The 12,587-nt window shown below is 43.5% G+C and overlaps 1 protein-coding gene across 2 annotated transcripts in view; it reads right to left on the bottom strand.

The window, feature by feature from the left end:
• Positions 1-2,770: 2,770 nt before the first annotated feature.
• Positions 2,771-12,587, bottom strand: part of LOC144773554 (ecto-ADP-ribosyltransferase 5-like) — a 358,428-nt gene continuing 348,611 nt past the window's right edge. For both annotated transcript variants that reach the window (XM_078658649.1, XM_078658650.1), the window contains exon 7: positions 2,771-3,125. The gene's annotated coding sequence lies outside the window, so the exon portion shown is untranslated. The remainder of the gene's footprint in view (positions 3,126-12,587) is intronic.

Genomic DNA, 12,587 nt, shown 5'->3' with positions numbered 1-12,587 from the left:
CTGTCCATGCCCAGGAGACAATGACAGAGAAGAGGACCCTGAGAAGATGACGATTAAAGAAATTAAGCGCCACACTATCTTGAGGTTGGGAAGAACACAGAGCCTGCATTGTGTGACTTCACAACACACCGGTTCTGGAACGCTGCTACTACTTAATGGCGTCGTTACACTGCAGCACATCCATCCTGCCCCTCCACTGCTGCCCAGCGTCATCCTGTGAATTGTTTAATAGGGGGTTACTACATTTGCATGATGACGCGAAAACTAGGCCTTTTTGCCCTCGTAATTACAGACTGGCACATGTAGTCAGAGATGTAGCTAGCAGTAGTGCAGCAGCTGTAGCGACACTGGGGGCCATGAGCTTGAGGGGGGTTTACGTCACTCCAATTAGTGTCTGTTTTTCATTGCAAGACTAAGTGATGGGCACCATGCACATTTGTTGCCTTTGGTGTCCCCATGTCGAATTAGTGCTCCATGCACACACATTGCTTTTGGTGGATATGTGTCGATTAAGTGAACCGTTCACATATGTTAGTTACCTTCGATATACACTCTGTGTAGGACTTTAGTCAAGTAACGGTAGGTATTTCCTCTGATTCACCCTTGGACCCTCTTCTCCATAGGTTTTGGAAAGCGCTAGGCTCTGAACTGTCCCCTTTGTTATGACAGTTATGTAGAAAAGATTTTACCTTTTGGACTACGAGATAAAATTGTAAATCAAATCCATGCACACCCCACTCATTTACTTGGAACAACTCCAAAAGCGGTACACTGCTAGTATTACAAAAATGTATTTCATCCAAAACAATTAGTGTTTAAAAAGGGGTTTTCAACCACAAGTCATTACATTTCAATATTAAAAATGAGCATCCAAAATCATCGCAACAGAAACTAAAACAGTTAAAAAATTCATAATTCTCAAGGAATAGAACATGAAATAGCAGCAATATCACAACAATAAAAGATACACCATACGAAAAGAAAAACTGAATGAGGCAGCAACAATCAGCCTTTACGGTGTTAATCTGTGGAAAACGAAAGACACAGCATGAGACAATGAATCGGTCAATATGCTACTTGTCCTGTTTCAGATTAAACAATGGGATTAGCGTTGACGCGTTTCGGTAGAGCTATATCGTTACTTCCACCATCTTGAGGACAAGTAATAAAGAAATCCTTCCTCTTGTGCTTCCTTTATCAATTTCTTAATAGGGGATCTCTAAGCTTTGTGTAGGCAGTATTCACCTTTCCGCCTACTTTGTACAGAACCTTCTCCTCCACTTAATGAGTTCCAGACTCAAAATATGGCTTCATATAAGATTGGCCTCTTTTATGGTGTTAGTCTCGAGCAGTTAAAAGTAGTTTCGCAGTGGGTGATCTGCCTCAAACTTTGTGGGTTAAACTTGCCACTTGGATGAAAATCGGGCATACCTAGGCCCCCCCACAGAGGCTATTTTCACGAAGGGGTGGCTGTAAATTTAACCCACAAAGCGTGAGGAAGTAACCATATAGCTCCACCGAAACACGTTGACGCTAATCCCATTGTTTAATCTGAAACAGGACAAATAGCATAGTGGCCGATTCTTTGTCTCATGCAGTGCAAAATGAGATGCAGCGCGCGCTATGAAATGTGTTTTATTAAATCAATTGTTTTCTTACCTTCAATTATCCATATTCCAATGTTTAGTACCCACCACCCTGCCCCTCCCCTGCCCCACCTCTCTGCCCCACCGAACTCCCTCCACGGGCTGAGGCTGATCTAGGTTTATTATCTCTTTGTGTAGTGGTGGTAAGTCTTCTGCTGGCAATGTATCAATCTCTGGATAGGGTGTGTAAGCAGCTAAAACCAGCCAAGTAGCTCCATCTCTGCTGAGTGGACCAAGTCTTTCTTTTTCTGTAGTATGGGGAAGGGTACCTTTAAGTCAATTTATATTTTCTTGGTAAGCTAATAGGACTTCTATGTCCTCGTACGGACAGTATTCATCCGGTATTTCATCTGGGATGTAACTATGGAATACTTGTTTTTGTGCATTTGCAGATAGGAATCTAACCCAAGAATAGAACATCTCTGTCCTGAATGCCTCGTGTGCCCCAATCATGAAGGTAACGTCCTCCCTAATGATGAGAGTCCATATTTTGCTAACTTTTCTGCGATTTTCTGAAATGTTCAGAGCTCCTTCAAGCTCTGCTTCATCTGCCCCAGCACCACTCATACCAGCGTCTCCATTCAGAGACATTATGAGAGGAAGTATTTATAATAAAGAGATAAGGGTGATGCACAATGTAGGAAACTATAATCCTTCAAGCTTGAAGAAACCTACAGCCAATATATAAGATATACCTACTAAACTGCGGCAGATTTTTCCCTTCCCACCCCAGATGTCTCTGGGTAAATGTGAGTAGTGGTCTTTGAGAAGGCACGACTGAACTACTCAGATTAGACTGTTAATTAAAAAACAAATCAACATTGGTGGTGCCATATCGTGTACTTCCTAATAATACATATGATCTGCGCGTTTAGATAATATAAACTAAGTCATTGGTGTCCACACTAATTCCAGACAGCCCCGAAGGATATGTTAGCCTTTAGACCAGCTAGATCACAGTGCCACCATAAGCTCACTAACCTTATCAAGGAGCGAACAGTTTCTGACAACTATCGAACATGACAACCTTTAATCCTTCAGGGATCGTGGAAACAGTACAGAACTTTTCACTCAGTCAAACATGCTCACTTAGTCTCAGAGAGATACACAGAATACACAATGGGAACATTTTCAATCAGCATTTATTGAACCAGCATAATTCTAGTATAAAACATGTTTGCTGCGACAATCATTAGGCAGAAACAGATATATAAAATTACAAGCACTGACAGTGTATAAAAGGTAGAATCCTACCATGGTGCTAAAACAGTAAATATATGCAGGCATATCGATACATGGCAGTAATCGAGCGTACTCCTATGATGCAAACCCTATCTAAATGTACCTATGTGTACCTAGCATATATGGGAGTGTAAAGCGAAGAATCCCCTAGGAAAGAGCCAACCCCATTACCTTATGGGAGAGAACGAAGGACCCCATCTTGGTCTCGAGTTGGACACCCCGCAAGGGATATCAGACCTGTGGTAAATAAATAAATAATTACCGGTACTATTTTTCTATGCATTAACTGAAAAGGATAGCTCAATAAATAAGTGGCAGAATCCGTGGTATCTGAGTCAAACGGGGTTTAATCAGATGGCTCGAGCCAGTGGACCATCGGGTTCCATCACCTGCAAAGGTTCAGGAAGGGACAGACACAAGAAAAAAAGGAATGGCAACTGCAGCATCTCATTAACATCATACAGTATATATAGTAAAACAGTACAATTGCATTGAATACAGTAGGCGTAACAAGTGACAAACGAAAGATAAGAACATATGGGCGTAACAAGAAGGCGTGCACAGGGCGTGCACGGAGGCATGTGATGTAAACGTCACAGAAGTGTCATAAATGGGTGGATATATGGAGGGGGCTACCTGGGCAGCTGGAACCTTTAACCTACTGGTGCGCGCAAACGGGCCATGACGTGTAACTGGGGAGAGCTGGGGGCTCTGACTTCTGGCACTAGAAGAGGAGACTAGAGTCTGGGATGTCAGGACGACATGTACCTATAGCATATCTGATATCTCGTGTTTTGGAGAACATGTTGATAGAATCTAAAAGTCATCAGGGCAAAGGCTACTTGTCACTAAGGCTAGTGCATGCTTATATTTCTACATGTATTGCGTGTGTTATGAATCTTCTATGGATATTAATTCAGTAATTCTCTTGCCTGGAGACAGAAAGACTAGACTATAGATGAAGATGTTTATGCAGTTCGTTAGCTAGGAATGTGAAGCCGGGGAGCTGAACAGATAACTAGAGGCATAACATATTCTTGGCAGACAGGCAGGCAGGCCAGGCCGGGCACCGCGCGGCTTCGCAGAAAGTAAGTGAAGGGTCAGGGATGCGGGAGGGGCTGCATCACTCCTCGGAGTGGTTTCAGGAGACTTGAGACTCGAATCTGGTGTCCGGGCCCTGTGAGGCCTAGAAACAGGGACAACTCGATGAATTAACGTGCACAATGTAAAGACGTTGGCAACATAGGCCTAATACTTGTTGCTTTCAGGAGGGACTGGATAACTGACATACTAACGTTGGACACAACTGTAATTGCGTCTTTATTCGGACAAGAGGGTAAATATGCATATCGATCATGCACATATAACATACGATGGGGAACACGTAGGGACACATGACAGGGCAAAATTCAATTTTCCTCATTCCCTCCTTGTTCCCTACGTTTCCTTCAAGAAACATCAATATTCATGATACCATCTATCTGTTCATACAGCATCATTTGCTCGTCTCTTATCTTCTGGGAATGGGCCTTTGGACTTGGAATACAAGAGGTAGCGCACAAGCCGCAAATCGCAGGGCCACATTGTAAACAGAGACAACAACTGAATATGATCATTACTACTATTCCTAGGAATGACAGTACTTTCCATCCCCAGGCAGATATTATATTCCAGAGCCAACCGGACCATGTCCAGGTGCCTGGATTCTGGTGTAGCTGATGGGCTATTTTATGAAGTCTTGTTATAGCTGAATATACAGACGGTGCGTTATTAGGAATGAAAATGCAACAACTAGATCCGATGACTCTACAAGCTCCGCCCCTATCGGCCAGTATGACGTCAAGAACAAGGCGGTTCTGAAGAACGACAATTCTCATAGCAGATTGCTCTTCTGTTAAGTTACCTAGAGCGGAAGTAGTCTCATTCACTACTGCTTCAAGGGTTCTGGTTAACCTACGTATTAGCTTACTATTCTGGATAGGTCCTATGAAGAAAAAGAAACCTTTATTGAAATCTGTATACTGTTCTAAGGCAGTTTCAGTCTAATCGACAATTGGGGACTCGATCTCCCTTCTATGTCTGATGTGTACTAGATGTGTATTTCTGTGATAATCAGATGGGGCTAGAAAAACTGGTGGCAGTAGGAAGGCAATGTAACATGTTCCATCCCAATCTAGGGGCAGACGTACATATGCGGTCTGACCACACACAAAATATGAATGACGTGAGGCTTTGAAAGTAGATTTCCCACTGTCACTATACTCGACCACAGTAGTACAATCACTGTGTCCTAGATGTACCGAACCATTCTTTCTAACACATAACTCGCCTTTCACTGGTAGAACTGTAATAGCAGGCAAATCTGGAGTAGTCTCGGACTGAACATTCAAAACCATGAAATTCGAGGAGAAATTACCTAGATCGTATACTTCATTTTCGAGATCTAACCCTGTCCTATGGGAAAGACCTTCCTTGTCTGGGAAACATGTTCTATTCAGAAGGGACTTATCGTCTAAGGATGATGTTATCGTAAACCATGCTCCACACGAACCATTGTGTGAAAACGGATAGGGAAAGAGTGGCAGAACTCCCTTCGGTGTCTGGAAAAGGGGGAGTCGACCAAACACCCAACAATTAGTGGCATTGCTGGTCTGGTGTGAATAGTGTAACATTCGAATAAAAGTATTGTTGCGCATGGCAAGTCGATAGGACAACTCGTGAGGGGGTAGTTCACTAAAAGTGTGCTCTACTGTATCATTAGAGGAAAGATGTACATGCGAATCAAGAGGAGGAAAAATACATGTAAAACATAACTTATACATGTGATCGTAAGACTCAGAAATAACATAAACAACAACGTAATAACGCATCTGCTGCGCAGATTCTTACAATAACGTATTTTCTTGGAGTTTCGTCTAACTCTCTCACTATGGGGGTCTATCTCATACATGTCAGGAACCTGTCTAACCGCTTCACCCGAGAGGGACTTAAACAATTAAACTGTCTGACTTGCTAGACCGTAATTTGATTTTATACTCCTGCTGCGGAGTTTTCTCTAACAGGGGAAGTTTAGAGTCAGTATCGGGGCAGTCCTTGAAAAAAGTCTTTGAACGGAGTCCATGAAAACGCTTGATGTGGCTGGAGTGAAGCCAGCCCTTGCGTCCCTCCAGCTTCACAGCGGTCCTTGTGGTCATCAGAACAAGTTTCGGCTCTTTCCAGCGGGGCTCCAGCGGACGTGAACGATCAAAGTTCCTTACAAGAACGAAGTCGCCTGGATTGACCTCGTGCGGTTTCACTTGGGTGTTGTCTGGAAAGGCAGCCGCGACCTGTGAACGACAAGAGAGTAGTGCAGACATCAAGGAAGCTAGGTAATCTGTCAGCATATTACTGTCAACATCGGTAATTTTACGTGGCATAGGTGTACCCCACATGTTCGGGGGACGACCGAATACAACTTCATACGGTGACAGACCTGATCGGGAGTGAGCGACCATTCTCATATAAAAAAGGGCGACTGGCAGGGCTACCATCCAATCTACGCCTTTCTCGGCACAGACCTTCGCTATACGTATTTTCAGAGTCTGATTGTGTCTCTCGACGAGGCCAGCTGCCTCGGGGTGTCGTACACAGTGGAACTTCCACTGGTACCCTAACAGAAGAGATACTTGTTTCATGAGTTCGAATGAGAATGGCTGGCCGTTGTCTGAATACACGACCCTGGGCAAACCATAGCGGGGGAAAAACTCACGAACCAACTGCCTGGCAGTGGTCGCGGCAGTGTAATCTGGGACTGGATATGCTTCTGTCCATCTGGACAAAGCGCATACAACTACGAGGACATACTTGAAACCTCGACATCGATCCATCTGAATATAATCCATCTGGAGGACTTCAAAAGGGTGGTCAGGAGGATGGAATCCACCTTGTTCCACCGGAACACCTTTACCTGGATTGAACTGACAACAGATCATGCAGGTACGCACTTTCTGCTTCGCTGCTGCTCGCAAATGCTTGTTAAACCAGAGGTTCTGGATGCTGTCTAACATGGCTTTTTCTCCTAAATGTGCTGGACTATGTGCGGTGTTAATAATGACTTGAACCATAGAGTCGGGGAGAAACCATGTGGCTTTTCCCTTCGTCAACCATCCCTGATCTGTCTGGACCCCTCCTTGTTCAGACCATTTCTTGGTTTCGTCTGGGGTAGCATGTGACTGTATGTCAAGTACGTCTTGTGTAGGGTCCTTAACTGTCATACAAGTCGTCTGGACTGGAACAACTGTCTTTGTCGTGTTAACTGGAATGTCTGGGGTCTGAGCTGTAAGCTTGGCTGTTCGATCTGCCAGATCGTTACCTTGGGAAATGGTGTCAGTGACTTTCGTATGTGCTTTGCACTTCATAATGGCAATGGCTGTCGGTAAATGTATTGCTTCTAACAGAGCTTGAATGAGGGGGCCATGCTGAATCTTGGCTCCATGAGAGGTCATGAAACCTCTTTCTTGCCAGAGTACTCCAAAGTCGTGTACGACTCCGAATGCATAACGTGAATCTGTATATATGTTTACTTTCAGGTTTTTGGCTCGTATGCAGGCTTGGGTCAGAGCGATGAGCTCTGCTGCTTGAGCAGACAGGGTGTCAATACGATGTGTTTCTATAACTTCAGTTTCAGTAGTCACTGCATACGCGGCTACTAACTCTCCTGTACTTGTTCTCATACATGAACCATCCACGTAAAGTGTCAGGTCTGGATCAGATAATGCTGTGTCTGTCAAGTCTTGTCTTGGCTTGGTCATAGTGTTAATGACTTCCACGCAGTCATGTGTGGCAGGATTTGATGTAATCGAGGGTAACAGTGTAGCAGGGTTTAATATGTTGCAGCGTCTGATTTCTATGTGTGGCTGAAACAGTGTCAGTTCATATCCTGTCAAACGTGCAATTGTCAAGTGCTGAGTCTGTGTTCGGTTTAAAAGAACTTCCACGGAGTGTGGAACTTGTACTGTCAGGGGGTGTCCTAACACTATGGAATCACTTTGTCTGATAGCTAGAGCTGTGGCTGCAACTGACTTGAGGCACGCAGGCAAAGCCTGGGCTACTGGATCTAATGTGCTTGAAAAATAGGCACAAGGCTTGTGTTGTCCTGCTTGATCTTGTGTAAGAACAGATAATGCTGTACCATCACGTTCAGTGACAAAGAGTGTAAAAGGCTTACTGTAGTTTGGTGTCGCTAAAACAGGTGCATTACATAAAGCTTTCTTTAACTCATTGAAAACAAGTGTATGTTCCTGGGTCCAAGGGAGGACAGTCGATGTGGCTGCCTCCTGTGTTGTCAACTGTATCAGTGGCTTGGCTAGATATGCGTACTGGGGAATCCATTGTCTGCAGTAAGAAGTGAGGCCGATAAAAGCTCGTACCTCCTTCTGTGTCTTGGGCTGTGGAAGATGTGCTATTAACTGGATACGGTCAGGTGTCAACTGTCTACCCCTCTTGGACAGCAAGCGTCCTAGGTATACCACTTGCTGGACACAGAATTGCAGTTTCGAAGGGGACACCTTGTGCCCCATCTCTGCCAGGAAATACAAGACTGTCAGTGATGCACATTCGCAGTCACGTTCTGCACGGACTGTGATCAATAAGTCATCGACATACTGGAGCAGGGCAGTGTCAGTTGGCATGTGAATACTGTCTAGTTGTCTTTTAAGTGCTTGACTGTAAATACTAGGACTTTCTGTGAAACCTTGAGGTGCACGTGTGAATTTATAGCTTCTTCCATTCAAACAGAACCCGAAAAGAAACTGGCTGTCTGGATGAATGGGGACACTAAAGAATGCGTTCTTGAGATCAATAACAGTAAAGAACGTAGCTTCAGAATCAATGGCAGTCAATAGGGAAGAGATATCTGGAACCACTGGGTACTGGGGTATGATACATTTATTAAGTTCTCGGAGGTCAATCACTAATCGATAAACTGGAGGTGCATTTGGGTCAGTACGTTTAGGAATCGGAATGATAGGAGAATTACATACATTGGAGTCAGTTTCTACAACTATTCCTTGAGCAATGAGCTTGTCAATGATTTTCGATAAGGCTGCTACAGCCTCAGGTGGCAATTTGTATTGTCGGATTCGTGGTAATACAACACCTTGTTTCAGAGTGACACGATATGGTGTAATATGCATACAACCTACATCAGTTGGACCTTGCGCCCATAAATGCTGTGGTACGTTCAATAATCTTGGATCAAAATCACGTAACACATAATGACCTTTAAAATCACGTAAAAACAATCTCACTCCTTCCGGAGAACAGCATATTACAGCTCCTAATTCTTTCAATGTTTTAATACCAAGTAAATTTTCAGGACATGATTTCGTAAGTAACAAGTCTGTAGTTCGGGACAATGGACCAACTTCTAGGGAAACTGGTTTCGATATTTCATTAACAATAGGCTTTCCTGAAAATCCCAGGGAAACATTTCTTGAGCCTGAGAGTGGAGCCCCTGGAACCTCGTCATGACTGATGGTAGTCCTACTTGCCCCTGTATCAATCAGAAACTTTCTGTCTTTCCCTAATACTTGACTGTGTACATAGGGACCCTCTTGATCTACAGGAACCTCGATGAGAGGCAAGCCAACCTCCCTCTCTAGGCTCTTTCATGAATACTGCTGATATTCTGGATAATCTGACTGTGCGTACTGGTACATCTGTTGTGTAACGTGTTGTGTGGCAGCTATAGGCTGCGGTACTGTAACTGTCTGTTTTGCATTCTGCGGTGGTTGCGGATTCTGCGGAACGTGTTCTTGTCTAGGAGGACGCGGTCTCTCTTTCGTCTTACCAGTAGCTATGTTGTGTTTCAGAACTGCGTATTCGTTTATGTAGTGACCTGGCTGTTTACAGTAATTGCATGTCCCTTTAACGGGAGCTGCAAAATGAGTAGTCTGATTCGTACCCCTCTTCTGACTATCTGCTGGAACAGACTGTGCAACTAGTACTATCATTTTTGTATCCTTCATACGTCTCCTTTCGTGTTCTTGCTCTTCCCTAATTCTGTTCTGGTGATACTGTAACATCTGTAGCATTTGGGACGGGGTATTAGCTTGCCATGTACTCTCGACTTTTAATACTCGATTTTTAACTTGTGGTAAAGAATTCTCAACTAGTTTAGAAACAAAAAGATGTGGATACGACTCACTACTTGTTTTCAAACCGATATTAATAATGAAACATTTCTCAAATCTGGAATAAAAATCACTAGTGTCTTCGTCTTGTTTCTGTTTACAGGCTGAGATGGCATCCCAATCTTCCTTTTTCGTGGCTAGTAATCTTGGCAAGACTTGTATTAACAGTTCGGGCAATTCTCTAGCTTTATCCCCAAGACCAGTACCTGGGACTCGTGTATTATCTTCGTTCTCTAACGCGGTCCAATCAATCTTTTTCTCCCCCACCTCCCATTCTTTTTCTTTAAGTTTTTCATATATGCCCGCAGGCAACAGGACCTTTAACATTTTGATGATATCAGGATACGTGTATTCTCCCATACGGAGCATGTCTTTTAATTCAAGGTGGAACCCTGCTGGATCTTTATCGTGACAGGGCACTAACTTTTTCATTTCTAGTAGTTCTATTTTCGTTATAGGGGTGTAAACAAATACTCGTTCGAGCTCACCCCCCGTTCCCTTAACTGGATGTACTTCTCGCAACGGATTCTGTCTATCTATGTAGAATGGGGGTGAAACAGGAACAAAATGCGCAGTCAGGAACGTTCTGTATTTATGGCGTTGTTCTAAAATGACACTAATTAAATCGGTACCTAGACCTTTCCATCTGTTTAGGAGTAACTCGTTCAATACATTATATAAAGGACCTGGATCAGAATGCTGACTCTCGTACAGTGTAATGAGGTGCTGGATCATGTACATACCCACCAGTCGCTGTTCGTCTGGGGGCAGTTTCAGAAACATTTGAGCCACTACTTCGTCTGAAAACGTGGTAGAATCTCTAATCCATCGAACTGCTGATCGGGCTAGTTCTTGTTCATGCATGGTACTAAGCTCACTGTAACCTATTCTTAGTTTTAGAACTTTATCGGTAGCCTGGAATAATTGTTCAAGAGAACACTGTTCTGGTACGGGAGGAGGAAAAACTTTCTTGTAGTCTAGGCGTGTGTGTCTATCAGAAGGTCTCGTCCTACCTACATACGCTATTCTGGTGGGATTCTCGTTGTCTGTCTCTTCGTCTGAAGAGTCATTCTCTTTCTCTGCTATTATTCTTGCTTTCTCACTCTCGTGTATGCCTATAATTTCTTTACGGATCTTTCTGTACATGGTTTCTATACTATTCTGTGTCTTGTGTTTTCCGTCTGCTATATTGTCACTCCATCTTATCAGGACTTTCATCTCTTCTGGATTTTTATCAGGATGATCCTGTTCTCTTATTAAACAATTTATTAAAAATTGCAAAATCATGCCTTGAGTCTCGACTTTCCTATGTGCCATGGCTTCGTGAATACTTTCTGGTTTCTCCCCTATTCGGATAAAATGATATATTCTGTCTAAATGTTCTTTCATATCTGATATGGTGATCAAGAAGTTTGCAACTCGTCGTAAACGTACGGAATATAATATCATGTGATCTTCGCCTGGCACTGGGTCATATCTACAATCAGTAAGGTACTTTTTGAGGGCTTCGTACGTAGCCACTTTTGGCGTATGCTGTAACGCTGCATCTCTCAGCGTCAGGCGCTTTGTTTGAGGCGGGGTGATAGGAATACCTCCCCCTGCTCCTCCTGAACTAGAATCGTCAATTAATACTGAATGTGCGGCTGCTGGTAACGTGACTGGTAAAGTAGGTGTGCGTAATGTGGGTTGGTCCTGGGGTACTGGCATATGGACAGGATTCCCGGGACCCACGGCTGGAGGTACAGTAATTACATTATTAACGGGAGGTGGAAGTTGAACAGGCGGAGGAGGATTCGTATTAGCATATTCTGGGACAGTGTCGTCTAAATAGGAAGAAAGAAAGATTTCAGCTGCAGTCGGTTTATGACGCAGCTTAGTCGGAACCAATGGTGGCGGTAAATTACAGAGTGCTTCCGGGGTCGCCTTCGGCAAACCCTCGGCGAGAAGGGGATACATACCTTTAATAAGGGCATTCCTCTGTCTGTCTGACTGTTCTGCTCTAACTCGTTCACCTTCTTCTAGTAATTCCCTTTCTTGGGCTTTTTCGGAGGATTCCCTACTTAATTCTGCTTTTCTGAATTCTTTTTCCGTTCTTTTATGCGATTCTTTACGCCATAATTCTATGGCATCTTTCTGGGATTGTCTGGCTTTCTTTTTCCATAATGCTTCTTCTACTCTCATGATGCACTCGGCATCCCATGTTCCTGAAACAGGCCATCTATATTTCTCTTCGAGATCTTTGGTGTAGTCCACCCATAAATCTAGATACAGTATGGCATCTAAGCCATGCTTATGATACATGAAATGTCCAGGACTGTCCCTGGGAGGGACAGGAACTGATTCTTCGAGTAACCCTTTTCTGGTTTTTATCTGACGTAACTTTGAGAACAGAGGCATATTTGAACCGTACTTGAACTTGAACACAATACACAATGAACACAGTAATGAATAGCAAAACAATCACTCATACCACGACATCAAAAACACATTAATAACAGTTCGAACAGATACTACCTAATACATTGAA

This window comes from Lissotriton helveticus, chromosome 8, assembly GCF_964261635.1.
Source record: "Lissotriton helveticus chromosome 8, aLisHel1.1, whole genome shotgun sequence".
NCBI classification, from domain to species: Eukaryota; Metazoa; Chordata; class Amphibia; order Caudata; family Salamandridae; genus Lissotriton; species Lissotriton helveticus.
This window is presented reverse-complemented; position numbering and strand designations above follow the sequence as displayed.